The sequence below is a fragment of the Narcine bancroftii genome, chromosome 2, assembly GCF_036971445.1.
Source record: "Narcine bancroftii isolate sNarBan1 chromosome 2, sNarBan1.hap1, whole genome shotgun sequence".
Classification (NCBI taxonomy): domain Eukaryota; kingdom Metazoa; phylum Chordata; class Chondrichthyes; order Torpediniformes; family Narcinidae; genus Narcine; species Narcine bancroftii.
Genome location: NC_091470.1, coordinates 53,251,752 through 53,266,544, shown reverse-complemented (window position 1 = coordinate 53,266,544; position 14,793 = coordinate 53,251,752).

Sequence of the window (14,793 nt, the reverse complement as noted above, 5' to 3'; positions counted from 1 at the left end):
GGGGGGGGGTGGGAGGAGGTGGTTAGATGATGGCCCCTTTGCTGTCTTCTCTCAACTTTATGTTCACTTGGCATTTGCTGTTCCACATTCTAAATCTGTTTCTGACGTCCATGCAAGTCCCTGTCCTTGAGGCATGATGGCCCAGAAGGTGAGCAAGTCCACCAATGGCACATATGGACTGAACATGTGCATCCTAATCACTCCTTCCTTCTGCACTGTGCCTCGAATAGTGAGAGTGGAGCCATGTTCCCTTACTCCTGGAAGAGCCGATGCATCCTCCGCCATGCGCCACATCGAAGTGACTATTATCCATGGCATCCTGTAGGCAGTAGATATTTTTGCCTCAAATTTTCAGCATTGAATCAAGACCTTCCGGAGGAGATCCTGTGAAAATGGGGAACCTTTGCTCAGGTCCTTAACTGCCACCCTGAAGGTGTTCTGGATTTTTTTGTCCTCCTGAGGGGACAAAAGATTTGCTGCCGCAGTATCTGCAGCATGGCACAGCCAGATTTGAGTTTCCGACCTGATCCCTTCATTGAGATAAAGATTTATAACCAAACATTTTGGTCTGAGCCAGGAGTGAGAAAAACACAGACAGGCCCCTGAATTAAAAGCCTAGAGGAGGTGGGAAGAGAAAGTGTCGGGGGAGCACAGGTCAACAGAGAAAAGATGCTAATAGACATAGATAGGAGGAAAGGTGAGAACTTATCAGAGGAATGGGTGGCTGTGGGAATGCAGAGCTGCAGGAAAGGAGACAAGGAAAAGGAAAGAGAGAGAGAGAAAGAACTAGAGGAAAAGATAAATATGGATAAGGGAAGGGGAGAGACAGAGAGGAGAGGGGGAAAACGGAAACTGGAGGAAGCAATGTGAATGCCATCTAGTTGGTGGTGCCCAGATGGTATTCCTCCAATTTTCAGTGCATGACAGAGATGTGAGCATGAGAATGGGGCAGTGAATTAAAATGGGTTGCCACTACAGGAGCACTGGATGTAGTAAATGACCACTCTTGATTCACAAGTGAAGTGTTTATTCACTTGGAAGGACTGTTTGGGGCCCCAAATGATGGTGAGGGAGGAGGTGTAGATGCAAGTGTAGCATTTCTTGTGGTTGCAAGGGCAGGTGTCAGGAAGGGAGGAGTGGACAAGGGAATCACAGAGGGATCATTCCTGACAAAATGTCTGGTGGTAGAATGATGACAACAGAAATGGTGAAGGATGATATGTTGCATGTGGAGGTAGTAGGATGTTAGGTGATGACTAGGAGATTCCTCAGATGATCTTGCTTGGAAGACCTTGTCCTGGGAGCAGATACAATGAAGATGGAGGAATTGTGAGAAAGAAATGAAATCCTTGCAGAGCACAGGAAGTGAAGAGATATATCTGAGATAGCTGTGGGAATTGGTGGGTTGTAGAAAATGTTTGTTAAGAGTTTGTTTCCCGAGATGGAATCAAAGAGATAAAGAAAGGGGAGAGTTTTGCTTGAGATGGACCAGGTAAATTTGAAGTCAGGTTGGCGGCAAAGTGGATAGTTGACAAAATTATCATGAGTGCAAGACGCGGCACCAAAATAGTTGTCAACAAAAAAGAGAAGAGTTGAGGAATCTTACCTGCAGAGGGTTATTGCATATTGCTCCACAGAGCCAATAAAAAGACAGACATACTGCAACTGGGGCCCATTCAGGTACCCATGGCTACTCCTTTGATTTCTCTGGTTTCTGTTAGCATCCCCCCATCTCTGACTTTCTCCTATCCCTATTTTTCCTTTCTCCAAGCTGCCTCTCTCTCTCTCTCTCTCTCTCTCTCTCTCTCTCTTTTCCCCTCTATCTCCTTTCCTCCAGCTCTGCATTCACAGAGCCATCCCTCCTCCAATCAATGCTTGCCTTTTGTCTCCTGTCCTCCTCTTCATATCCAATTATCACCTTTTGTCCATTGGCTTTTTCTCCCCTGTTCCCCAACCTCCTCTTCCCTTCTCCCCCAGCCTTTTTATTCAGGCATCTGCCTGCTTTTTACTCATACCTTGAAGAAGGGCTCAGGTTCAAAACATCAGTTATATATCTTTACCTCCTCTGCAATGCTATGAGCCCTGCTGAGTTCCCCTAGCACTTTTGTTTACTGCCTGAACAATTTCATGATTGATGTTTACTTCATCCTTAGCCCTTCCTCTGTGTTCATTTGTCACTGTTAATGCCATCTGGTTAAAGGTTTTAGATTCACAAGCAAGGCCACATGTAAGTGCTCTGAAAACTGACCAAGAGTTCACAAGACTGTACTGTTAACAGATGAGTGTATCATTTACATTTATTTTTGATGGAACCTTAATTTTCTTACACATTTGCACCTGTACATTTACTCTTCTGGTCTTTTTTCTACAAATCACCAGAGCTGCATCACCGATCAGCAAATCCAGCAGCTAAATGGGATTGATCATTCATCTCTGCAATTTGGAAGCTATGTAAAATGTCTCAGCAAAATTCTGCATGATTGGTGTTATTTGGTTGGGCATTTATATTGGGAAGATAGAACCCTAACTTTTCCTCTTTGGTCTTTTGGAGTATTTTCCATTTTCTATTGCTTAAAAATGGAAAATTCAGACTCAAAGTACATACTTTATGTATATCGATTAAGTACAAGTCAATATATCACCTCTTTCTCCATTTCTGGCTGTGTACCTTTGACAGAACAGCTGTGGTTTCTGTAATTAATGCAATGGGCTTACAGCAGTTGAATTTTCTACATTTGTACAGCTCTGTGCAGCCTATGTAAGTTTATTGCAACTTCATGCTGACCTCGCATCTTGTCATAATGCCTTATAGTCCAATTATGCCTTTTGACTCTTTATTTTTCCAAATTAGAGTAAGCCTCTGTACTTTTTCCACATTTAAAAATTTTTTTCCAACTCTGTTTAGCAATCCAACAGAGCAAAAATGCTCAACACAATTCACCTACTAGGCACATCTGTTTACCAGTAGAACATGGTGGGATTTTACAAAGAATGGTGTTAAGGTGGATAAACAACCAAATTAAAAATGTTTATGTTTGACAAACAAAGTTTAGGGAACATATCCTAAAAGGATTAAGTTTTTGGGTCAATGATGTGAATAATCCCCATATTTAAATCCTGGGCAGATGTACACTTTCCAACTTACTTAAATGATCCTAACTAGTTAAATATACAGGAAATTTAGACTCAAACAATCATACAACCGTGTTAGTTCATTCTTCCTAGCTCTAAAGAAATAACAATTTTTCTTCCTTTCCTCCCTGGCGTATTTGATTTTAAGTAGAGTATATTTGCTACGTTGATAAAGAAATCAATTAAAATCCCAGGATTAAAAGAAAGCTGTTTGAATAACGGCACTGTCTTAAATTAAATTTAACTATGTAAAAGCATACGCTAGCAGGTGCCAAGATATTCCATTGCATAAGGCTGTTTCTTTTCAGTGTTGTGCAATTGGAAATTATTTTTTGTTTTCCAGTGTGAGGCAATGTCCACAGTTTTCGGTTGTCTTTACAACATTCTGAAAATTCATTTGGCCACTCCTGTCTTGAATCCATTATGACCCTGCTTCAGGAGCACACAATATGACATGATTACTTCATAACAATGCCTGTGATAGATTGCAGGGAAATTTGGACCTTGTTGTCCTGGGGGCGCCTGCCAATGGGCATGGTCTTCAGGATTGAGAAGGCTTAGATAAGTAAAGTACTTACTTGATTACTTAACTCCCCACCTTCACCTTGAACAAACCATCCATTTCACCCCTTCTCATCACTGTGATCTCCAAAGATAACTTTTTTTGAAGACTTCAAAGAATCCCCTGTTTCCTCCCACCCCACCAAATCCATACAGATTGACCACCCAGTTATTGAGCCCCCTACCCACATCCTTCCAATTCACCATAAAAGGTCCCCTAGAATTTCTTGTCATTAAACCTGTACATTCAGAGCTGAAAATGTAAGAATAATGGCACATGTTCAAGGCTCTCATGGATGAGAGCTGCCCTCTGATAGTTGATCCCTTCCAAGACTCTGTTTATCTCGACATCCTTTCTCTCTTACTTCCCATATACTACATCTAACTTTATTTCAATTGAAATCATGATGTAAAACTCTTTTCCTTTAATCAGACATTGTCCTCTATGCTGAGAGTCTAAAACATCTTGTTGGGAAACACCACATCCCACCAAACAGGGAACATCTCTGTAACTTTATGCTTTATTTCCAATCTTGCAAAGAATGACTGATTTGAGTAAAATTCCATCCACTCTCAACTTTGATCATAATGTGATTTTGATGATAATAAAAAAACTTCTGAGTCCATTTAGACAACATCTATGGATAATCATTTGTTTAGATCAATGGTTGCTCCTCAAAATATTGTACTAATACTGTCCAATCGAACCAACCTGGAAAAGTCTGTTCTAACTGATATTTGATCTGAGCTCAAACACACCGCATTTGGCCAGGAACGATTTCTCCTCATCTGATGTTGACTGTTCTAATTTCCCCCTTCTTAAAAAATTGAATTGTATTTACAAACTTTCATTCTAGTGACATCCACAGAGTTTTGTCAAATTATTTATATATAATCTATTTGTAATTTCCTAAGCTACCTATTTCAGCTTTTGGGTGTGGAAACTGTAAGGATATGAAAATTTGTTTGTCAATGCATTAATTTCTTCACTATCTTATCATTACATGTTACATCCATTATGTTCTTAACTTGGGTTTAATTTTAAGCTTCCTTGTTATTTTCTTTTCCTCCATTGTGAAAACTGGTTAACAAGTATTAATTTAACATATTTTCCTTATTCTTTTTTTTTATCTTTCAAAACAATAATCATCTTCAAAAGCAACTTAATGGATTTTAAGGAATTCCTGAGATCAAAAGGAACTCAGACAAAGATTCACCATCAGCAGATATTGCCCAACACCCCTTATAGTCAGAGAAAGAGAAGCAAAAGAGAAACCACCAATGTCGCTGAGTGTCCATGGATTTGGCTCCGGTGATCCCACAGCCGCCATAGCTACAATTACTTTAGTCCAAACCATTGGCAACTCGAGCTCCAGATCCATACCACTGACATTATCAGGAAGCCTTCAGTGCCTAGGGCATCCTCTCACGCTGTTACCCCTTCAATCAGTCTCAAGCCAGCACTCTTCAGCCCAGAGCAAGTCTTTTAACTGCAGTCACGAGCAGCCCACAGCCTTTATGGATTCCTTGCCTTGAGTCACCAATAGCCCGCCACCTATGTGCTCCTCAGCCATAGAGCCCCTCACTGGTCTGCTGCTGTGGTCACCATCCCAAAGGGTTATCTCCCTTGCTTCTTTTCAAACAGAGGGTGGTCTCCCTTTTTGGTGCTTTATCATCCTTATTATCCCTCCATTTGTATACCTCCATTTTCTTTCCTCCAGTGTCACTTTTAGAGCTCGTAAACATGGGCATTTCACTGTCTGCATTCATATCTCCCAAGACCACAAAAGGATTCCTTTTGTTAACTCCTTGTACTCCAGCAGTCTCCACATTCATATACCCTGCTATTTCTGTTACCTCCAATATTTGTACTCCTCTTTCACTATTGTATTTGTGGAACTCTGGCTAACTTCATTCTTATCTCTTCCCATGATATTATTCTACCCAATTGCAAGTAATGTCCTTTTACTGTGGACATGATAGACCAAATGGCCTCCTTCTATTTTATAAACCTCTAACATTATGTGATGTCTTTGCTTTTATTGTCTTTTCTATGAATTTTAAATTAAAAATGGCTTTGAAGAGAGGTGAGCATGCAAAATTAAGACTTTCACTGCATCTTTAAAAATGGAACAATAAGCTAATTTTATATTGTCACCTCTTCCATTGTTCAGTGTCCAAGTGGAACCATACTTTGATTTGTGCATTTTTATTTCAATTAATTACACTGAATATATCTTTGTGGTGCAACCCCTCCTCAAAAATGGCAAGATCAAATGCCAACCAGGTGATTGTGGTGTTTCTTTTTTTATTCTAATAAAGAAACAGTGTTTCTTTATTAGAATAATATGTATATTTTAATATACATATTAAAATCTAATCAATATAAATTGAAATGTAAATATTCTGAGTATAACAGCCACTTATTAATAAAAAAATTATAACTATCATGTGAAACATACATAATTTTTTCCATTATTAAACAATATTTCATCTCATTATGCCATCTATTAATATCAATCATATTTGTATCTTTCCACGTACTAGCAATACATTTTTTCGCTACGGATAAAGCTAAATATACAAAAGCAAGCTGGAATTTATCTAATCCCAAGCCTTTCAGAGGTTGCAAACTACCTAATAAAAATATTGTTGGATCTAAAACTATTTTAATCTTATACAGATATTCTAAATATGATTGAATTTTCTTCCAAAAAGATTGTATATGTCTTCTCTTCTTCTTTCTTTGGCTTGGCTTCGCGGACAAAGATTTATGGAGGGGTAATGTCTACGTCAGCTGCAGGCTCGTTTGTGACTGACAAGTCCGATGCGGGACAGGCAGACACGGTTGCAGCGGTTGCAAGGGAAAATTGGTTGGTTGGGGTTGGGTGTTTGGCTTTTCCTCCTTTGTCTTTTGACAGTGAGGTGGGCTCTGCGGTCTTCTTCAAAGGAGGTTGCTGCCTGCTGAACTGTGAGGCGCCAAGATGCACGGTTTGAGGCGATATCAGCCTACTGGCAGTGGTCAATGTGGCAGGCACCAAGAACTTTCTTTAGGCAGTCCTTGCACCTCTTCTTTGGTGCACCTCTGTCTCGGTGGCCAGTGGAGAGCTCACCATATAACACGATCTTGGGAAGGCGATGTTCCTCCATTCTGGAGACGTGACCTACCCAGCGCAGTTTGATCTTCAGCAGCGTGAATTCGATGCTGTCGGCCTCTGCCATCTCGAGTACTTTGATGTTGGAGATGAAGTCGCTCCAATGAATGTTGAGGATGGAGTGGAGACAACGCTGGTGGAAGCGTTCTAGGAGCCGTAGGTGATGCCGGTAAAGGACCCATGATTTGGAGCCGAACAGGAGTGTGGGTTTGACAACAACTCTGTATACGCTAATCTTTGTGAGGTTTTTCAGTTGGTTGTTTTTCCAGACTCTTTTGTGTAGTCTTCCAAAGGCGCTATTTGCCTTGGTGATTCTGTTGTCTATCTTGTTGTCGATTCTTGCATCCGATGAAATGGTGCAGCCGAGATAGGTAAACTGGTTGACCGTTTTGAGTTTTGTGTACCCGATGGAGATGTGGTGGGGGGGGGGGGCTGGTAGTCATGGTGGGGAGCTGGCTGATGGAGGACCTCAGTTTTCTTCAGGCTGACTTCCAGGCCAAACATTTTGGCAGTTCACAACAAGACACAAGGGCAACTTGTCCATGAACTACACTTTGCAGATGATGCCGCTTTAGTTGCTCATTCAGAGCCAGCTCTTCAGCGCTTGACATCCTGTTTTGCAGATTGTATATGTATCCATAACCAAACATATCACCACATCTAAAACACAAATCTAATTCATTAAAACCATATTTTTTTAAATTTTTCAGGTGTCGAATATAATTGATGTAAAAAATTGTAATTAATAATTGCATTAGATGCATTTATCAATCTAGTTACACTATCATAACAAATATCTAACCAATCATCCGCAGAAAAAATAAAACCAATATCTACTTCCCATTTAATGTTAGATCTATCCCAACCCTTTTTATCCATACCTTCCTGTAATATTTGATACATAAATGAAATATAACCCTTCTCTGGTACCTTCATAAGAAAAGTCTCAAATTTAGTCATTTTAGGTAAAATCATATCTCTACCCAACATACATTTTACCAAAGATCGAATTTTATAATAAAGAAATAAAGAATTCTTATCAATACCAAAATCTTCCCTCATCTGATTAAAAGACAAAAACTTACCCTCTTTAAAACAATCTCCCAAATTTTTCACACCTTTAAATCTCTAATGCAATAAACTTTGATTATGTATTGAAAAAGAAATAAGTGGATTATTATACAACGGAGTCAAAGCCAATAATTTACCCCTAGAGCCTATCATTTTATTTTTCTTTATCCATAACTTCATTAAATGTTTTAGTATAGGCACATTATATTGTTGCAACAAATTTATATTCCACCTGAACAAAAATTGTTGTATTTCAAATTCAGAAATACTTGCCAACTCAATTTTAGCCCAACTAGGAGGCCATACCAAATCCATCAATGAATTAATAAATTTAAGTTGGGCTGCCTCATAACAATTTTGAAAATGTGGTAAACGTAGTCCCCCTCACTCATATTTCCAAGTTAATTTATTCAAAGCTACTGGATGGGTCACGTCTCCAGAATGGAGGACCATCGCCTTCCCAAGATCGTATTATATGGCGAGCTCTCCACTGGCCACCGTGACAGAGGTGCACCAAAGAAAAGGTACAAGGACTGCCTAAAGAAATCTCTTGGTGCCTGCCACATTGACCACCGCCAGTGGGCTGATAACGCCTCAAACCGTGCATCTTGGCGCCTCACAGTTTGGCGGGCAGCAGCCTCCTTTGAAGAAGACCGCAGAGCCCACCTCACTGACAAAAGGCAAAGGAGGAAAAACCCAACACCCAACCCCAACCAACCAATTTTCCCTTGCAACCGCTGCAATCGTGTCTGCCTGTCCCGCATCGGACTGGTCAGCCACAAACGAGCCTGCAGCTGACGTGGACTTTTTACCCCCTCCATAAATCTTCGTCCGCGAAGCCAAGCCAAAGAAAGACTCTCGAAAATTTACCCCTCCATAAAAACTCCCTCATCATTTTATTTAAATCTCTAAAAAAAAATTTATCAAGTAAATATGGAATAGATTGAAACAAATATTGTATACGCGGAAAGATATTCATCTTAATTGTATTTATCCTTCCCATTAAATTAATAGGTAAATCTTTCCATTTAATCAAATCAGTTTTAATTTTTTTCAATAACAGAGCATAATTTAATTTATATAAAGATTGATAATTAACATTCAAAATTATATCCAGATATTTAATTCGATCAGTCCACTTCAAATTAATAATATTCTTATAAATTGAATAATCTCCTTCACTTACCGGTAATATTTCAATTTTTCCCAATTAACTTTATATCCAGAAGGACATCCATATTGTATTAAACATTCCTTCAAGTGCAAAAGTGACTGAGCTGGGTATATTAAATACACCAATACATCATCATCAAATAAATTAATTTTATACTCCTCATCTAAAACTTTCATACCTTGTATCTGTGTATTTTGTCTTACCAACTGTGCTAAAGGTTCAATCACTAATGCAAACAAAGCTGGTGATAAAAGACAACCTTGATGAGTTGATCAAGTTAACTTAAAAGATTCCAAAATCAAACCATTCGTCAATACTCTAGCTATCAGTTTACTATATAGAGCCCTTATCCAACCAATAAAAGAAGGACCAAACTTAAATTTCTCCAAAACTTTAAACAAAAAATTCCGTTCAACTCTATCAAATGCTTTTTCTGCATCTAAGGATATCACCATCGGATGATCTAAAGACTGTCGAAATCTATTAATCAAACTAATCATGCGCAAAATATTATCTGAAGCAGATCTATTCTTTATAAAACCTGTTTGATCAATATGAATCAACTTTGGTAAAAATTTAGCCAATCTATTCGCTAATATATTAGCTATTATTTTATAATCTACATTTAACAACAAAATTGGTATATATGAAGATACTTTCAAATAATCTCTATCTTTTTTAGGAATTACTGTAATTAAAGCACTAGAACAAGACTCAGGTAATTCATAATGTTCTCCAACTTGATGTAATACATCCCCAAACACTGTAGATAAATCATCATTAAAAATTTTATAAAATTCAACCAAAAATCCATCATCATTAGGCAATTTACAGTTCAGCATTTCCAGCATAGCCATTTTAATTTCCAAATCAGTAAATGGTTCTTCTAACTCCTGTATATCTCCATCCTCTCATATCGGTAAATTCAACTGTGACTTTTTAAAAAATCAATCGATCCAGTTTCCTGTTTTCCTTCAGATGTATATAACTTTTTATAAAATTAATAAAACTCATCATTAATCTCACGAGGTTTATAGGTAATAAGAGAATTCCGTCTAACAGCATTAATAGTCCTCGATATCTGTTCTTTCTTTAATTGCCACGCCAATAGCTTATGTGCTTTCTCTCCCCATTCATAATACCGTTGTTTAATCCTATTAATCACACGTTTAAATTGATAAGATTGCAAAGTTTTATATTTCAATTTCAGCCTAGATAATTCTATTTTCTGATCTTCTGTAGCATCTTTCTGAAATTCCTTTTCTAACTCATCGATCTGTTTCTCTAATTCAAGACTCTGATTTAATCAATTCTTTTTTTATTTTAGAAGTATAACTAATTATTTGTCCTCTTAAATAGGCTTTCATAGCATCCCATAATACAAACTTACTTTGAACAGAATTAGAATTTTCTTTCAAAGCAAATTAATTTGTTTTTTTCAAAAAGTCAATAAATTCCATATTTTTTAACATTGTATTAAATCTCCAATGATAAGCTATTTGAATTTTCTCAGAAGTCTCATATGTAAAATATAACAGAGAATGATCTGAAATCACCCTACTTTTATATTCCACTTGTTGTATTTTCCCTTCTAAATGTGCTGCTACTAAAAAGAAGTCAATCCTTGAAAACGATTCATGTCTAGATGAATAAAAGGAAAAATCTTTCTCTATTGGATTAAGACGTCTCCAAATATCTTCTAAATTAAAATCTTTCATCAATGCTTGGACCTGAATTGCCATCTTGGATTTTTTAACTTTCTTTGGAGATTTATCTAATAAAGGTTCCAAAACACAATTAAAATCACCACCAACTAAAATATTAACATTAGATGACCCAAACATAAAAATGCATCCGAAATAAATACTGCATCATCTGCGTTTGGAGCACAAATATTAAGTAAAGTCCAAAATGCACTAAAAATCTTACAATTCAATTTAAGAATACATCCTGCCTTTTTCTCCATTGATTGTAATTCAAAAGATAAATTTTTATGTATCAAAATTGCTACACCTTTAGCTCTAGAATTAAATGAAGAAGAATATACATGCCCAACCCAGTCCATTTTTAATTTCATGCTTTCCTTCACATTCAAATGTGTTTCTTGTAAAAAGGCAATATCAATTTTCATTTTCTTAATATACACCAAGACTCGCTTACGTTTAATCAAACTATTTAATCCTCGAACATTAAAAGTAAATACCAATAATATCTTTATATAAAAACTCAAATCAACATATATAGGCCATCCAATTTAAAAAAAATCACAAATTAAAAATTAAAAATAATAAAGAAAAACTACTAAAAGATAGTAATCACCTAAACAAAAATTGGGTGTGGGTCACCCACCAGTGGCTAATGACTAGTAAAGAACTTAGTGCAAATCTTTCCCAATCAATAACATCAAAATATCATAGTAACAAAAGAAAAAATAGAATAAGAAAATTCTTCTTTTCATGCAGAAGATTCCAATCTCTAAGATCCCATTTCAGAAGGAAGTAGACTCTTTCCATTCCTGTTTTTCCCATTTCTGCCATTTCTTCCGTTTCCATGGCAACCAGATTTTTCTTTAGGAGATAATGGTGGACTACGTCTTTGTCCTCATATCTGGCAATGAATCAGCAAAAATCATTGCTTCACAATCAATTTCAAAAATCCAAAATTGATAGCCTCCATAAAACACCTTCTACACTGCAGGGTAACAAAAAGTAGACTTATAACTTTTACGCCACAAAACTTCTTTAACTGGATTGAATTGACGTCGACGTTGAATGACCTCTTGACTCAGATCAGGATTTAAAAAAAGACTCGCTGTTCTGAATCAACAATGGGGTTTGTCGTTGCCTCGCATTTTGCACTGCAAGTCGAAGTATTGCTTCTCTATCCAAATAACACAAACATTGAATTATTACCAGTCTCGGTGGTTGACCAGCTGAGGGTGTTCTTCTTAAAGCTCTATGGGCTCTTTCCAGTGCCAATCCCCCAGAGAAAAATTCTTGCCCTAATATTTGCGGAATCCATTCTTTGAAGAAACGAAGAGGATCTTGTGTTTCTATACCTTCTGGCAAACCAACAATTTTCACATTATTCCTTCTGCTTTGATTCTCCAAATAATCTATTTTTCTTTCCAGCTCCATCTCACGTTCTCCTAATTCTATGACTGATATTTCCACCTTCAACACTTTTTTCTGTGTTAGAAGTCACTTGTTGTATACAGTCCAAAAAAGCAGAATCTGAATTTTTTAAAATTCTTCATAAGATGCATCCACACGTGTCTTAACCATATTTAATTCTGAACTTAAACCAGCATTCATATGAACCATTTCACTCATTTGAGATGTCAACAAATGTTTTATAACAGCTTGAATAATTGCATTCAATTGCATACACTGTCAGTCAGTAAAGCTCAACTCCGCTCTCTCTGACATAGTGGCAGAACAAGGTAACTCCAGCTCCTGATGCAACTCAACAGAAGGCATTTAAAAAGTTTTACTGTGAGTCTGGACTCCTACCGACAGCATCCCGACTTCCTCAGGGGTTCGCCGCTGGTCTCCCCCGTATCTCATTGTCTTTTCATCAATTCACGAAGAAAAACGATTTCTTCAGATTGAAATGCTACCTGATGTATTTCCAACAATGGAGTCGTCTTCCTGTATGCTCCCTCTGTTAAAATCGAAAGGCTTTCCAAATTGGGGTCCACTTCTTGGGAACACGCACCTTCTTCCGGAGAATGGATAATTCCAGCGCCATCCTTCATTTGGTGAGCAATCGATTTTTTTTCAGCCCCCACAGGCGATCTTTGGGGTTTAGACAATGAAGAGATTGAGCCTGGGGCTGTATCAAGTCCCAAATCTTCAGCACTTCAAAAATGTAACTTCTTATGAACTTGAGCATTAGTCTTTTTACCATTAGTGGCCATAATAATTCCTTAATAATTTAAACTAAAATTTAAAAAGTTTAAACTTGAAAACAAAGGGTTAAAAAATGACTATTTAAAAGTCTGGCCAGAGAGGTCGAGATTGCACATCTAGAATCTATGCCATCTTGCCACGCCCCCCCCCCCCCATTTATTTCTACATGATCAATTATCATATCAACATTAGCTTTACAAATTTCTTTAATTGGGAATTTGGCTGCTAAGGCAGTTAGTTGATTAGCCAATAGTTTACCTGTTTTATCTCCATGGATATAAAATTGACTTTTTGCTTTTAAAAGTTAACTTTCAATTGGATACATTAAAAGAAGGTCATACTTAGCTTTAATTTCAATATACCGTTTATATAGCATAGGATCTGAAGCCAGACCATACCTTTGATCTAATTTTTTCAGTTGGTTAGCTAAGTCAGTTTTCTCTTGATTGGCCTTTTTTTCCTAATTTTTATAGAATAAAAAATTATTTGTTCCCTAATAAAAGCCTTAAAGGCATCCAATACAATAAGACTCTTCCATAGTACTTTTTTAAAAAGAGACTAATTTGTTCCTTCAAGAAGTTTAAAAATTCCTTATCAGACAATAAAGTAAACTGAAATGTCAAAGTCTCTTTATTTGAGGAAGACCCGGAAAATTTAAAGGTAGTAACATAGAAGCATGATCAGAATGAACTATATTTACACTTAATTATCAGCTTTTGAAGTTATGGGATCAAAAGGGTATTAAATTTGTGCAAGATTGTTATGAAACCGGAACTCAAAGAATGAAAGAGAAATATGATATTGCTTCAAATACTCTTTTTTCTTAATATCAAATTAAAGCTTTATTGTTGTATAATTTTGAACATACTTTACAAGTCTAAGTTTGAAATTTTACTTACTGAGGGTGGTAAGAAGGAATTTATAATGGAGATGTATGCTTTATTACAGAATAAAATGCCTAAGTTGGATTTACATAAATCTCGATTGAAATGGGAGAAAGATTTAGGTATACTTACTCCTCAGGTTGATTGGATGAATTTATGTAGGGATAGTGTAACTAAAATTATAAATGTAAGGTATCGATTAGTTCATTATAATTTTATTCATCAATTATATTTAACCCCAGAAAAATTAAGGAGATACAATTTTATTTCTTTGGATTTATGTTTTAGATGTCATAAGGATGTAGGTCCTTTTTAACATTCTAATTGGCTACGTGAAACAGTAAATTCTTAATGGAATCGACTTAAGGAACTTTTAGAAGTTATTTTTAAAGTGAAATTTTCATTAGAACCTTCAGTATTTTTGTTGGGTAATATTAAGAGGTTGAGTTTAGAACTAAGATTAAATAGATTCCAAATTGCATTTTAAGCAAATTGCATTCTAGCTGTGGCTAGAAAATGTATGGCAATTACTTGGAAAAATTAGACTGATTTGAGTATTCAGAGATGGCATATCTGTATTCCACTGAAGAAGATAACATATAATCTACATGATAATTATCTTTTTTATTGTAAACTTGGACCCCTTATTTAGATTATACAGGTTTGAGTTTTTGAACCCCATGGCCGCACAGTAGTGGTGTTACTCCAATCCATGGTAATTAATTGATAAATTCTGTTGTTATGGTTGATCTCCTCTTCTTTTTCTTCTTTCTTTTTTCCTTTCTTTAGGGAAGGTTAGTGGGAGGTGGGGTTGGGTAGGTGGGTTAGGAAGGGGGGTGAAGGGCTGTAGGGGGTTAGTTTATTGAAAATATCATGTGTATTTTTGAACTGTTTTTAAGTTCTAT